The 16,127-nt window shown below is 40.9% G+C and overlaps 1 protein-coding gene across 1 annotated transcript in view; it reads left to right on the forward strand.

Moving 5' to 3' along the window:
* The first annotated feature begins 173 nt into the window (after positions 1-173).
* Positions 174-16,127, forward strand: part of ZFYVE16 (zinc finger, FYVE domain containing 16) — a 65,088-nt gene continuing 49,134 nt past the window's right edge. Inside the window, exon 1 of the mRNA XM_011995554.1 lies at positions 174-311. The gene's annotated coding sequence lies outside the window, so the exon portion shown is untranslated. The remainder of the gene's footprint in view (positions 312-16,127) is intronic.

Here is a 16,127-nt window from a genome sequence, read left to right on the forward strand (position 1 = left end):
GCAGTCTGTTGTAAAATCAGTTTGAAGTAAACAAAAAGTTAGGTTTTCCGAGGGGCCAGCAGCGCGGAGAGCAGGCCCAGCCAGCTGCCAGGAAGGCAGGTCTGTCCAGTAGAAACCGGAACGCCGCGCAGGCTCAGCGGAGGGCTACGGCTGGGGCCGGAGAAGCTGCCTCTAGGGTAGCGAAGGGTAAAGGAAGTCAGACACTGACGCGAGAGGCCTCCCGATCCGCAATCGAGTGGAAAACCGAGTCCCGATCTAAGACCGAATCATCAGGCTTCCCCGTCACCCTAGAACCCACTCAGGCACTTCCGGTAAGAAGTCTAGCGTCCCCTGCTCGGAACCTGCATCGTAGTGCGCAGGCGCCCCGGACCTGGAGACAGCCGGGGACGCCGAGGTAGGAGGCGTGTGAGCCGAAGAGGAAAGCCTCTTCTGCGCCTGCGCTCTCTGCGCTGCCCGGGGGGCGGGGAAAGAAACCCTGAGCCGGCGGCTGGCACTCCCAGGACTCCCGGCCGGGGTCGCTCTTCGCTCCTCAGCGTGACGTCGTGTCGAGTTCCCAAAAAGCTCCGCCGGGGCTGTAGGGGAGGTAAGAGCCCCCCGTGACCGGTCGTCTCGGCCTCCCCTCAGCCCTGCTGTTCCCACAGAGGGGGCGGGGTGACCGCTGGACCCGCCGACCTGGGCGCTGGGTCTGGCCCTCTTCCTCTGCGGACAGAGCCTGGGCCCCGACCGATTCCTTTTCCGAGCCCCCGGAGCTGGCCGGGGAACCCTGGCCCTCCAATCTGATGTCCCTTCCTGGAGCCTGAAGGGCCAGACCGGACTGGACCGAGAGGGCAATCACGGCGGCTGTTTGCCCGGTTCCACCTTCCCGGGCCGCCGGAGTGGCCGGCGCTCCTTGGGGAGAGACCCCAGCGGGTGGAGGGAGAAGCGCCCTGGCGCCGCCGTCCCGCCTGGGGAGGGGCTGCGAGTGCAGAGGGGACTGTGGTTCTTTAGGAGTGGCAGAGGCTCGGTCCCCGCAGAGGAGTCTCATCGCTGCCGGTGCTCTCGCACTGCCCATTCCCGCACCCATGCATCTTCTCTTCGTTAGAGAACAGAAGGGTGCAGTGGCCGTCTTTCCCGCTGCCTTTCCTTTGGTATTTTGAGAAAGTCCAAAAGAGGACCTTATTTTTAACTCTTATTTGTACTACCGTGATTGCAAATGTTATGTTCCAGACTAAGAATGTTCTTTCTTGTTAGTTTGGCTGGTCCATACATTTGATATTAAGTGAATCTTTTCAATTCAAAAAATAGGCACTTTGTTGATTCAGTCAGATTCCTCCGTTTATTCACTTGAGCTTGTCGTCTCTTGAGTTGGCAGGAGTTTAATGGTTTAATCCAGTAGAACTATATGTAATTTTCCGCCTAATTTCTTCCCTTTTTTCCTCCCCTGGATATTAAACTGCATGCTTAGTGGCAAAAATTGAAGAAATAGAATAAAGAATAAGCAAAAATGATCAACCATAATTCCACCATGTTACAGTAAGCACTTTTAATGTTTTGACTTTTTTCCTTTGAGTCTTTTTTTCCCTGTGCATTTTCTTGAGATTTTATGTCGTTGGATTGTCTACTTTCCTTGATTTAAATTACGTTGTAAGCATTTCCCCATGTTTTTAAAAAGCTTCATAAAAATGACTTCTTGATTATACATGAGCAAAGTATCTTTTGAAACAGTTATATTACAGATAAAGCAAATTCCCATTAATTATCCCCAATCATAATGTTACATGATAGAATAGTGCTACAGTTCATTTAACATTATGATTGAGGATAATTACGCTTAAAAATTATTGAGGACCAATAGAGTTTTTGGTGCCTAGTGCTGCAGTATATTTGCCATTTTGGAAATTAAAACTCAGAAAACTGAAGATGTTTTATTTATTCATTTAAAAATAACAGACTCAAATAATTTTTGAGTGAAAAGTAACTATTTTCTAAAACAAAACTTAGAAGAGGAGCGTGGCATTGTTTTAAATTTTTCAAATTACTTTAATATCTGATTTATGGAAGACAGCTAGATTTTCATATTTGCGTCTGTTGTGCTATCTGGTTTAGGTTGAAGCATATGAAGAAAACACCAGTCTTGCACAGATATGTAGTAGGAAAAGGGAAGATTTTACAAGCCTGCTGAAAGGCTCCTGGGGACATCCAGGGGTCCTGAGACCACAGTTTGAGAAAGCTGATTTAACCGTTTTTGGATTGATGGGCTGTTAGGTTGTTTAAAATTGTACACTATTGCAACCACTACAACAGTGAACGTTCTTTGTGATGTTTTCTGGTGTATGCGTGCTAGTGTTTTTCTGTAAGTAGAATTGCTAGGTCATAGAGTTTTGCCTTTTTTTTTTCTTAAGTTTGTTGAACACATTACTTTTGATGCCTGTATAATTTTCTGTTGTGCACTAATGTTGGTGATTTGATTGTTTCAACTGATGATTTGGTGAAATATCTTTGCATATTTTTAGTTGTTTTGAATTATTTTCTTTTTGGGGGGTGCTGGAGGAAGTCCAGTAAAAACCAGAGAACTGCTAGATATATTCTAAAAGAGCTGTAACACATGGATTCTTTTCTAAAATTTCGAAAAAGATAATTGTTAGATCAAATATTAGGAATCTTTTTCAGGCTATTGGTACATATTGTCACATTGTTTTCCTGGGAGATAGTACCGGTTTATTTCCTGTCAGCAGTGTCTGTCATGCTTAAAAAACAAAAACAAAAAACACACGCACACGCTTACCAACATTGAGTACTTTTATTATTTTAAAAATTGTTTTAATTCAGCAGACAATAAATGGTATATGTTCTAATTCTCATTACTTTGCTAGTGCACTGAATATTTTTCATAATCTTACTGGTTGTCTGTTGATGTTATTTGTCCATTTATAGTCCAGTGTCCAAGTGTTTTTCTAACACATTTTTATCTTCTCAAATATATTGTAAGGAAACGTGCTGTACTTTTTTTTTTTTTTTTTTTTTTTTGAGGTGGAGTCTCGTTATGTTGCCCAGGCTGGAGTGCAGTGGCGCAATCTAGGCTCTCTGCAACCTCTGCCTCCTGGGTTCAGGCCATTCTCCTGCCTCAGCCTCCTGAGTAGCTGGGACTACGGCCACGTGCCACCACGCCCAGCTAATTTTTGTATTTTTAGTAGAGACGGAGTTTCACTGTGTTGGCCAGGATGGTCTCAATCTTCTGACCTCGTGATCCGCCTGCCTCAGCATCCCAAAGTGCTGGGATTACAGGTATGAGCCACTGTGCCCGGCCTTAGGAAACGTGCTGTACGTTTTTTTAAGGAAAAGAACAAAATTATGTTTTCTCTGTTTGCAAGAGCACATGCCTTTTTTTTTTTTTTTGAGATGGAGTCACCCTCTCTCGCCAGGCTGGAGTGCGGTGGCACAATCTCAGCTCACTGCAACCTCTGCCTCCCGGGATTCAACCGATTCTCCTGCCTTAGCCTCCCAGGCAGCTGGGACTATAGGCGCGCACCACCACGCCCAGCTAATTTTTGTTGTTGTTGTTGTTTTATTTTTAGTAGAGACGGGGTTTCACCATGTTGGCCAGATGGTCTTGATCTCTCTTCAGCTCATGATCTGCCTGGCTCAGCCTCCCAAAGTGCTGGGATTACAGGCGTGAGTCACCTGAGTACACTGGCTGAGTACATGCTTATTTAAAAAAAGTAAAATAGTATGAAGACATATCATGTAGCTCTGAAAGGTTTATGTAATCCCGTTCCTACATTTATAGTATTACTAACATCATTAATGTTTGTTCCTTCATATATTTTTTTTACTGTGCCTTTGTTAATTTTTTTACAACTTATTTGTAAAAATAGGTTTGCACAATGCATAAAGTTTTGTGATTTGATTTTCTTTAATTTAACATTATATGTTGGATATTTTTCTACCGAAGTCCATATAAATGGGCAAAGTTTTATCCTGGGTGGTTTAGGAACATGAATTGTGATCTTCAGTTATCTGATGGCAGACTCTTGTCCTCTTCTAAATGTATTCTCTTCCTAGGTGATCTCATCCATTAACGGCTGTGTGTTGCCAATTCCAAAATCTTTATCTATCTCAGACTTCTCTCCTGCATTCCAGATTATTATATTCAACTGCCTTTTGGATATCTCTCCCAGGATGTTCTCAAGGTACTTCAAACAGTCCAAACGTGAACTCATGTTTTCCCTTAATCCTGCTCCTCTTTGTATTGCCTGTCATGGTCAGTGGCACCACCATCTACCCCAGCCACTCATGGTGGAAACCTGGCACTAATCCAGCTTTCTCCCTTGCTTTCAGTCTCCAAAAGTTCTCATTCTTTTGCCACTTTTATTTCATTTTATTATTTTTATTTGAGACAGGATCTCACTGTGTTGTCCAGGCTGGTCTCAAATTCCTGGGCTCAAGTTAATCCTCCCACCTCAGGCTCTGGAGTAGCTGGGACCAAGGCGGGCATCACCATGCCTGGCTTATTTTAGCCATCTTTATATCTGTTTCCTTTTTTTCTCCACCACACTATCTCAGCTCAGGCCTTCATCTCTTACCTTAACCATTTTAGGTGTCCCCTTACTATTGGTTTTGTTGGTTTTCTGGTTAATCTTCCATGTTACTGCCAATTTTTGTAATCATGAAGAGATTTTTGAAAGCTATTTTATTGTAAATATTATGAAGATGTTTTCTTAAATCTAAAAATATATAAATAGCCAAGTGAGTAAAAACCTAAAATAAGTTATATGTACACATAAATAAACCTATTTTAAAAGGAAGTATATATTATATTTCTTTTATATTTTCTACTGAATATGGTAGCTTGTTGGCACAAAAAGTACGTCCTGATTGATTGAAATGGGAAATATATACAGCTTAATGAGGTTTCATGTTAAAACATTTCAGTATACCATATTTACATTGTCATACTTTTTACAATTATATTATCTTTTTCATATCTTTCTTGGCACCTCAAATAACTTAATGCTTAGTAAAGCATTGCTATATAGATAGGAATGTTTTGTAAGTAGATGTTATTTAATGAGTTCCATAATTTATTTCTAAAAAATTCTCTGACTTTTGCTAATGAGAAACTACTTCTAGACCTTTCAGTTTTTGTACTTTATTCATTAAATACATCCTATATTCAGAGTTCCTTTACTACTACTTTTTACTATTATGTTTATTTTAAATTTAATGTTTATATTTATCAAAGGGATACCTGTACATAAAGAGTCAAATAATACTTCAAGGATTATAATGAAAATCTGTCTGGGTGCGGTGGCTCATGCCTATAATCCCAGCACTTTGGGAGGCTGAGGCAGGAGGATCACATCAACCCAGGAGTTTGAGACCAGTCTGGGCAACATAGTGAGACCTTGTCTCCACAAAAAATAAACAAAATTAACTGGGTTGTGGTGGCATGCACCTGTTGTTCCATTTACTTAGAAGGCTGCGGTGGGAGGATTGCTTGAGCCCATAGAGGCTATAGTGAGCTGATACCCTACCACTACAGTGCAACTTGCGCAACAGACTGAGACCCTGTCTCAAAAAAGAAAAGAGGGCCAGGCGCGGTGGCTCACGCCTGTAATCCCAGCACTTTGGGAGGCTGAGGCAGGCGAATCACCTGAGGTTGGGAGTTCGAGACCAGCCTGACCAACATGGAGAAACCCCATCTCTACTAAAAATACAGAATTAGCCGGGCGTGGTGGCGCGTGTCTGTAATCCCAGCTACTCGGGAGGCTGAGGCAGGAGAATTGCTTGAATCCGGGAGGCGGAGGTTGCAGTGAGCTGAGATCACGCCATTGCACTCCAGCCTGGGCAACAAGAGCGAAACTCTGTCAAAAAAAGAAAAAAAAAGAAAGAGGAAAACAACAATCTTCTGCCCCAGTACCCTTGAATCCCACTCTTCAGAAGCAGTCTTTCTCAATCAGTGCTTTCTGTGTGAATCACTGAACAAGAAAAATGATTTGAGCAACTATTTTCTTAATTTTCTCAAGGAGGGTATGTAGCTAATATGATAGATGCATAGGAGAGAGGTTAGTTTTTTACATAAAATGGAAGCCTTAGGGCATTAAAGATTGATTCTCTCGCCGGACCTTAATTGAGAAAGGCTGCTCCAGAGTCAGTGACTTCAATTCCTTATCACTTCCAGTTTTTAAAAATAACATATTTAAATATATGGTGATGTCCCCTTCCCATTCCCATCCTAATGCAATTTTAGGTATCGTTTACTAATTTCCCATTACAGAAGATGGGAGTTTAGGTTTTTTGCACCAACTCCTACCTTTAAACACTGCATTTCACTTCTCCTCTCCCTTCTCTATTACCAGATTAGTTATACGTTAACTTTTAGTTATTTGGTGTTTACCTCATTTTAACTATGTAAATATTGTATGTAGCTGAACCAGGTAAGTGTGAGGTTGTTTCATTTCTTGTATGATTTTTGTTTTTCCTAGTTAATAATCATCTTAATTCTTTTGTACATGTACCTTTTATGTTTCTTTATAAATATATGTTTTATATCTTTTTAATGTGTCTTTTGTATTCTTTATTTGATCTATTAACCTCTTGAACCAGATACGTCAATCTCCTCTTAGTAGATTCAAACACATCTGATAATCTGTTGGTTTTGTAACATCTTTCCTGTAATGTGCTGGTCATCCTGCCTCCATCTTGATGGGTTGCTCTCTAGGCCTGTTGCACAACTGTCTTCCTGGACTGCCCTTTTACAGTCATCTGTGAATTGCATTTGTCTCTTCTGTGTGGGTAACCTCTTTACTGGATTTCAGGTTTTCCTTTTTCTTGGTGTCTCCCTTATATTGGCAGAGTACATCTTTCAGTAGCTTCCTGAGAAAGACTGAATGGGATGCACATATTTTGGGTTCTTGCATGTCCATACATTTTTTATTTAACCCTCACATTTATGATAACCAATCCTTTGATTATGACCTGTTATATCTCTATGGAAGCTTTTACACTTATTCAAGAAGTATGTATTGAGCACATTTTATGTGCTAGGCACTGGCCAAGACATTTTGAACATATAGGTGAACAAAAATACAAGATTCATATCCTTGTGGAGCTTAAAGTTAGGGAGGAAGGAGTTGTTCAACCGCAAATATAATAAATTATACAAAACATTGGGAGTTTGTAAAATACATAACTGCTTTAGAAAAGAGAAAAAAGGAGAGCAGGATGGGGTGGGAAGTTCAGGAATACTGGGGAAAGGAGAAGTAGGGGATGCAGACTTTAGTATTAAATGAGGTGATCTTCCCTTCAACCATTCAGGTATTCTGAAATTTCACAATGATGTTGATTGGTAAGAGTTTTTCATTCATGTGTTGGGCCCCAAATGGGCCCTTTCCATTTGGAGACCATATCTGTGGTGTTTTATTTGACAATTTCTTCTTTCACTCCCTTCCTTCTTTCTGGATTTCTTTTAATTAGAATATTAAACCTCATTAGATTGATTCTCTGATTTCTAATATTTTCTCTCCTGTTTTCCATCCCATTCTTTTTGTTCTGATTTCTAGGATAGTTTCTCAACTTTATTTTCTAACACCTTGATTGCATTTTAAAAAATAAACATTTTATTTTGGAACAGTTTTAGATTTACAGAATCACTGCAGACTGTATAGAGTTCCTGTATACTCCATACCCAGTTTATTATTAACATCTTCGATTAATATGGTACATTTGTTATAATTAGTGAACCAGTATTGATACATTATTAACTAAAGGCTATACTTTATTCACATTTCCTCATTTTTCCCCTAATATGCTTTTTCTGTTCCAGGATCCCATCCAGGATACCACATTACGTTGAGTAGTCCTGTCTCCTTAGGCACCTCTTGATTGTGATAGTTCTCAGACATTCTTTGTTTTTGATGCTCTTGAAAGTTTTGAGGATTACTGGTCAGATGTTTTGTAGAATGTCAGTTGGAATTTGTCTCATTGTTTTTTTTAATTTTTATTTTTATTTTTGGGACGGAGTCTTGCTCTGTCGCCCAGGCTGGAGTACAGTGGTGCGATTTTGGCTCACTGCAAGCTCTGCCTCCCGGGTTCACACCATTCTCCTGCCTCAGCTTCCAGAGTAGCTGGGACTACAGGTGCCTGCCACCACGCCTGGCTAATTTTTTGTGTTTTTGGTAGAGATGGGGTTTCACCATGTCAGCCAGGATGGTCTCTGTCTCCTGACCTTGTGATCCTCCTGCCTTGGCCTCCTGAAGTGCTGGGATTACAGGCGTGAGCCACCATGCCCAGCCCTCTCTCATTATATTGGGGTGGTGCGTTTTGGGGAGAAAGACAACAAAGATGAAGTACAATTTTCATCAATACATACTGTCAATGTGACTGCCACTTTTTTTTTTTTTTTTTTTTTTGGAGTCTCGCTCTATCACCCGTGCTGGAGTGAAGTGGTGCAATCTCAGCTCACTGCAACCTCTGCGTCCCGAATTCAAGCAATTCTCCTGCCTCAGCCTCTTGAGTAGCTGGGATTACAGGCACGCACCACCACACTCGGCTAATTTTTGTATTTTTAGTAGGGGCGGGGTTTCACCATGTTAATTAGGCTGGCCTCCAATTCTTGACCTTGTGATCCACCTGCCTCAGCCTTCCAAAGTGCTGGGATTACAGGTGAGAGCCACTGCGCCCGGCCAACTTGCCACTTTTAATGTTAACCTTGATCACTTGACTTGACGTAGTGTTTGTTAGGTTTCTTCACTTTGAAGTTAGTATTTTCTTTTTTTCTCCTGTATTCTTCAATAGAAAGTCACTGTGCACTGAACACTTAAGGAGTGGGGAGTTCTACTTCCTTGAGAGCAAAAATCTACATAAGTTATTTGGATTTTTTTTAAATTGCGTGGGAGATTTGTCTTCTCCCCAATTATTTATTTAATCAGTTACTTACATCAGTATGAACACATAGATTTTTTTTTTTCTTTTTTGAGGCGGAGTCTCACTCTGTTGCCCAGGCTGGAGTGCAGTGGCACAATCTCGGCTTATTGCAACCTCTACCTCCCAGGTTCAAGCGATTCTCCTGCCTCAGCCTTACAGGTACCTGGAACTACAGTCATGCACCACCACACCTGGCTAATTTTTGTGTTTTTAGTAGAGATGGGATTTCACCATGTTGGCCAGGATGGTCTCGATCTCTTGATCTCAAGTGATTGCCCGCCTTGGCTTCCCAAAGTGCCTGGATTACAGGCGAGAGCCACTGCGCCCAGCTGATTTTTTTTTTTTTTTAATATGTTGGGTTATACTTCAGTACTGCTCTTTTATTTTGTCCCAGCTTTGGCCATTGGGAGCTCTTTCACTTGGGTGTTGTATCTCTTTGACATACTCCCATTGTTGTATGTGTGTACATGAACTTTTACTTCCTGGCATTACAAGATGCTTTGTGCTCATTTTGTTTATTTCCTGTCCTAGTTTTAGAAGCAGCCATTTTTCCAAGGAGCGTTGGTTCCTTTCATTGGAGAATTTTATTAGAAACCAAGATCTGGGTGCTAAGTATGTTTGTTTCCCCTGGGATGATATTGCTTCTAGGCCCTCTGACAAACACAAGGAGATATGTTAGTATATATGTTAGTATGTGTGTTCATACTAACCTGTATTACACATATCTGTAAATATTTCTTTGTGTGACCATCGGTATCAATATTAAGCTAAACATGAATTTATATTGATGTCTTCAATTCAAATCCATTACCAGATAGATTATTTTATCTTCCTCCCCTGTATAGCCGTAACCTCCTCCTTCAACAGTGAGAAACTTGGCTTCCACGATCAGTCATCCATTTACCTACTTGTTCAGTTTCAGTATACAGGTATAGTGATTTCAGAATTGTTAACCTGTGCCACTGTGGAAAACAACTTTATCAACTAGGGTAGAGTGCCTGTCTTTCTTTAGTCTTACGTATTCCACTCATTTCCAAAGGTCAGCACCTTATTCTTCCATCCCCTGTGATGAGGTGGTTTCATACATTCAGAATACAATTAAACGCTTTGTCACAGTCTGTGTGCCAATCTAGGATTCCCCCATTCCCTAAATAATTTTTTGAAAATTTGCGTGTTGAGGTTTATTCTTTTTTCTGTGAAGTTCTATGGATATTAACATGTGATTATCTTACGTTCACCATTACTACTCTAAAAAATCTGTGCTTCACATATCCAGCTCTCCCCCACCGTAAACCACTGGCAATCGTTGGTGTTTTGCTGTCTGTAGTTTTACCTTTTCTAGAATGTTATATAATTAGAATAATGTAGTATGTAAATTCTTTCACTTACCAGTATACATTAAGATTCACTCGTGTTTTTGTGGCTTGATAGCTCATTTCTTTATATCACTGAATAATATTCCATTGGATAGATGTGTGATGGTTTGTTTATCCAAATACCTAATTGCTTCCGGTTTTTGGCAGTTACGTTTATATGCATTCACATCCAAGTTATTGTGTGAATGTAAATTTTCAAATCAGATGGGTAAATACCTAGGAGCATGATTGCTGGATTATATGGTAGTATTAAGTTTTGTAAGAGACCACCTAATAGTCTTCCAAAGCGACTATACCGTTTTACATTCCCACTGGCAATAATAAGATTTTCTCTTGTTTGGCGTCCTCAGTGACATTCTAGTAGATGTGAAGTGAATATCTCATTATTTTAATCTACAGTTCCCTGAAGACAAATGATGTTCAGCATTTTTCATATTCTTATTTTCCATTCTTATATCTTCTTTGCTGAGATGTCCATTCAGAACTTTTGCCAATTTTAAAATTGGATTGTTTTCTTTCTTCTTTTCCTTTCCTTTCACTTTTTGCCTTTTCTCTCCTTTCCTTTCCTTTCTCCTTTCCTTTGTTTTCTTCTTTCCTTTCTCCTCTTCTCTCCTCTTTCTCCTCTCCTCTCTCCCTTCCCCTCTCCCTTCCCCTCTCCTTTGCCCTTTCTTTTCGCCTCCCCTCCTTTTCCCTCCCTTCTTTTCGACAGGGTCTGACTCTGTTTCCCAGGCTGGAGTGCAGTGGCACAGTCATACCTCACTGTAACCTTGAACTCCTGGGCTCAAGCTATCTTCCCATCTCAGCCTCTCAAGTAGCTAGAACTATAGGCGTGCACCCCCACACCCAACTAATTTTTAATTTTTTTTCTTAGAGATGAGGTTTCTCTGTGTTGCCCAGGCTGGTCTTGAACATCTGGCCTCAATAGAACTTCCCACCTCAGCTTCTTAAAATGCTGAAATTACAGGTGTGAGCCACCGTGCCTGGCCTTGGATTATCTTCTTGCCAAATTTTAAGAGTTCTTTTTAGATTTTTAGATACAAGTCCTTTATCAGATACGTGTTTTGCGAATATTCCAGTCTGTGACTTGTCTTCTTATTCTCTTAACAGTATCTCTTGCAGAGTGGAAGTTTTACATTTTAGTAAGATCCAATTTACCAATTTTTTTCTTTGATGGATCATGGTACTGGTGTTGTATTTAAAAACTGCTCACCAAACCCAAGGTTATGTAGATTTTCTCCTATGCTTTCTTGAAGAAATTTTACAATTTTGCATGTTAAGTTTAAGTTACCCACTTTGAATATGTTTTTATATAAGGTGTAATGTCTGTGTCTAAGTTCATATTTTTCATAGGGATGTCCAGTTTTTTCAGCACCTGTTATTGAAAAGACTGTCTATTCTCCATTGAATTGCCTTTGCTCCTTTGTCAAAGATAAGTTGACTACATTTGTGTGGTTTTATTTTTGGGGCCTTTTTTTTTTTTTTTTTTGATACAGGGTCTCACTATGTTGCCCAGGCTACAGTGCAGTGATGCAATCATGGCTCACTGCAGCCTCAACCTCCCTGGTTTCAGCTGATTCTCCCCTCAGCCTCCCAAGTAGCTGGGACTACAGGTGCATGGCACCATGCCCAGCTTATTTTTTATGTTTTGTGGAGACAGAGTTTCTCCATGTTGCCCTGGCTAGTCTTGAACTCCTGGGCTCAGACAGTCTGCCTGCCTCTGCCTCCCAAGTGCTGGGATTACAGCGTGAGCCACCATGCGTGGCCATTTTTGGGGTCTCTTCTTTTTTATTGATCTATATGTCTGTTCTTTTGCCAATACCAAATTGCCCTGATTATTAGAACCTTCTTGTACATCTTAAAATTAGATAGTGTGAGTCCTCCAACTTTGTTGTTCTTCAGTATCATGTTAGCTAGTCTAGATTTTTTGTCTTTTCTTTTTTTCTTTTTCTTTTTAGTAGAGACAGGGTTTCACCATGTTGGCCAGGCTGGTCTCGAACTCTTGACCTCATGATCCACCCACCTCGGCCTCCCAAAGTGCTGGGATTACAGGCTTGAGCCACCACGCCCGGCCAATTCTTTGTCTTTTCATATAAACTTCAGGATTAGTTTCTTGAGGCCTACAAAATAGCTTGCTAGGATTTTAGTTGGGATTGCACAAGAATCTAGAGTTGGGAGGAATCCATATCTTTGTTTTTGTTTGTTTATTTTTTTGAGACAGAGTCTCTCTCTGTCACCTAGGCTGGAGTGCAGTGGTATGATCTTGGCTCACTGCAACCTCTACCTCCTGGGTTCAAGTGATTCTCCTGCCTCAGCTGCTGAGTAGCTGGGATTAATAGGCACACTCCACCATGTCTGGCTAATTTTTGTATTTTTAATAGAGACAGGGTTTCACCATGTTGGTCAGGCTGGTCTTGAACTCCTGACCTCGTGGTCTGCCCACCTTAGACCCGCAAAGTGCTGAGTGCTGGGATTACAGGTGTGAGCCACTGTTCCCAGCCTTTTTTTTTTTTTTTTAATTTTATTTTATTTTTGAGATGGAGTCTAGCTCTGTCGCTCAGGCTGGAGTGCAGTGGCACAATCTCAGTTCACTGCAACTTCTGCCTCCCAGGTTCCAGTGATTCTTTTGTCTCAGCCTCCTGAGTAAGTGGGCACAGGTGGGCACCACCATGGCCAGCTAATTTTTGTATTTTTGGTAGAAACGGAATTTCACCATGTTGGCCACGCTGGTCTCTAACTCCTGACCTCAAGTGATCCACCCACCTTGGCCTCCCAAAGTGCTGGGATTAGAGACGTGAGCCACTGCACCTGGCCTGTATCTTAATACTGAGTTTTCCTATCCATGAACATGGAATATGTCCCATTTTATTTAGTGGTTTTTGTTGTTGTTGTTGTTGTTTTTTTTGAGACAAAGTCTCGCTCTTGTCCCCCAGGCTGGAGTGTAATGGTGTGATCTCGGCTCACTGCAACCTCCGCCTCCCTGGTTCAAGCGATTCTCCTGCCTCAGTCTCTCAAGTAGCTGGGATTACAGGCGCCCGTGACCATGCCCGGCTAATTTTGGTATTTTTAGTAGAGACAGCGTTTCACCGTGTTGGCCAGGCTGGTCTTGAACTCCTGATTTCAGGTGATCTGCCCACCTCGGCCTCCCAAAGTGGCTGGGATTATAGGCGTGAGCCACTGCGCCTAGCCTTATTTAGTTTTTCTTTTCTTTCTTTCTTTTTTTTTAAATCAGTGTTTTATACTTTTGCACATATAGATCCTGTATATATTTTGTTAGATTTATAACCTAAGCATTTCGTTGTTGCTTTTTTTTTCTTTTTTCTTTTTTTTTTTTTCCCACTCTGTTGCCCAGGCTGGAGTGCACTTGTGAGATCTCTGCTCACTGCAGCCTCGACCTCCTGGGCTCAAGTAATCATCCCACTTCTGCCTCCCAAGTAGCTGGGACTACAGGTATGCACCACCATGCCTGGCTAATTTTTTTGTATTTGCAGAGATGAGGTTTCACTATGTTGCCCAGGCTGGTCTTAAACTCCTGGGCTCAAGGGATCTGCCTGCCTCGGCTTCCCAAAGTGCTAGGATTACAAGTGTGCACCACTGTGCCTGGCCAGTATTTCAGTGTTTAAAGGTGCTCTTATAATGGTATTTTAAAGTCCAACTTCCAGTTGTTCATTCAAATGCAAGTGACTTTTGTGTACTGACCTTATATCCTGCAACCTTACTGTACTCAGGACATTTTTGGGGTCAATTTTTGGGTATTTTCTACATAGAGAATTATGTAACTGCAAATTGCAAATAGAGACCATTTTATGTATTCTTTTCCAAACAGTATACTCTTGTTTTCTTTTCTCATCTTATTGCACTAGCTAGGGCTTTCCATATTATATTGAATAGGAGTGATGAGAGAAGATATCCTTTCCTTGAACCCAATCTTTGAGGGAAGGCAGTTTCTTATTAAGTATGCTATTAATTGTAGGTATTTTATAGATATTCTTTATCAAATTGAAGAAGTTTCCCTCTACTCATAGTTTGCTAAGAGTTTTTCTCATGAATGGATATTTTTGTTTGTGTGTTTGTTTTGTTTTGTGTTTTTTTGAGACAGTCTCGCTTTGTCTCCCTGGCTGGAGTGTAGTGGCGTGATCTCGGGTCACTGCAACCTCTGCCTTCTGGGTTCAAGCGATTCTCCTGCCTCAGCCTTCCAAGTAGCTGGGATTACAGGTGCACACCACCACGCCAGGCTAATTTTTGTATTTTTGGTAGAGAGAGGGTTTCACCATGTTGGCCAGGCTGGTCTAGAACTCCTGACCTTGTGATCTGCCCGTCTCAGCCTCCCACGGTGCTGGGATTACAGGTGTGAGCCGCCGCATCCAGCTTGGATATTGTTTTTATTTGCATCAATTTATGTGATTATATATGTCGTCTTTAGTTTGTTAATATGGTAGATTACATAGATTAATTTTCAAATGTTGCACCAGCCTTGCATACCTGGATAAATTATATTGGTCATGATATATAATTTTTTTATACATTGTTGGATTCAATTTGGCACCATTTTCTTGAGCATTTTTATATCTGTGTTCATGGGCAATATTGGTCTGTAGTTTTCCTTTTTTGCAGTGTCTTTATCTGGTTTTGATATTAGGGTAATGCTGGTCTTATAGTATAAGTTAGAAGTGTTCCCTCTACTTCTTTTTTCTGGAAGAGATTATAGAGAATTGCTATTATTTTTTCCTTAAATGTTTGGCAGAATTCACCAGTTGGTCCATCTGAATCTGGTGATTTATTTTTATGGAAAATTATTAATTATTGATTTAACTTTTAAAATAGATGTAGGGGTTTTAGGTTATCTGTTTCTCCTTGGATGACTTTTGGCGGTTTGTATCATTTGAGAAATTGGTTCATTTCATCTAAATTACCAAATTTGTGGGCAGAGTTGTTAATAATATTCCTTTATTATCCTTTTTGTATCCATGGCATCAGTAGTGATGACTCCTCCTTTATTTCTGAAATTGATCATTTGTTTCTCTCTTAATTAACTGGGTTTATCAATTTTATTCGTCTTTTAAAGGAATGAGTTTTTTGTTTTACTGGTTTTCTCTATTGTTTTCCTGTTTTAAATTTATTTCTGCTCTAATTTTTATTTTCCTACTTGTTTTAGGCCAAAATTGTTTTTGTTTTTCTAGTTTCCCAAGGTGGAAGCTTATTTACTTTAGATTTTTTTTCTTTTACTTTTACTTTTTTTTTTTTTTTGAAATGAAGTGTCACTCTTGCTGCCCAGGCTGTAGTGCAATGGCCGGATCTCGGCTCACTGCAACCTCCACCTCCCAGGTTCAAGTGATTCTCCTGCCTCAGCCTGCTGAGTAGCTGAGATTACAGGTGCCTGTCAGCATGCCCAGCTAATTTTTGTATTTTTTAGTAGAGACGGGGTTTCACCACGTTAGCCACGCCGGTCTCAAACTCCTGACCTCAGGTGATCCACCCACCTTGGCCTCCCAAATTCTTTTTCAATATATGCATTTTTAGTGCTGTCACTGTCCCTTAAGCAGTGCTTTCACTGCAGCTCACAAGCCTTGCTTGAATTTTAAGATTTCTGCAATCAAGTTCCATGATCTCTTTTGGTTCTCTGTATAGTTCTTATTTATGGCTTCGTGTTCCTGTTTCATGGTTCATTGCTTTTTTGTCTCTGAGAATATTAGCTTCTTTGAAGTTTTTTTTTTTTTTGAGACAGAGTCTCGCTCTGTCACCCAGGCTGGAGTGCGGTGGCCGGATCTCAGCTCACTGCAAGCTCCACCTCCCAGGTTTACGCCATTCTCCTGCCTCAGCCTCCCGAGTAGCTGGGACTACAGGCGCCCG

The sequence above is a fragment of the Mandrillus leucophaeus genome, unplaced genomic scaffold (assembly GCF_000951045.1).
Source record: "Mandrillus leucophaeus isolate KB7577 unplaced genomic scaffold, Mleu.le_1.0 Scaffold491, whole genome shotgun sequence".
Lineage (NCBI taxonomy): Eukaryota > Metazoa > Chordata > Mammalia > Primates > Cercopithecidae > Mandrillus > Mandrillus leucophaeus.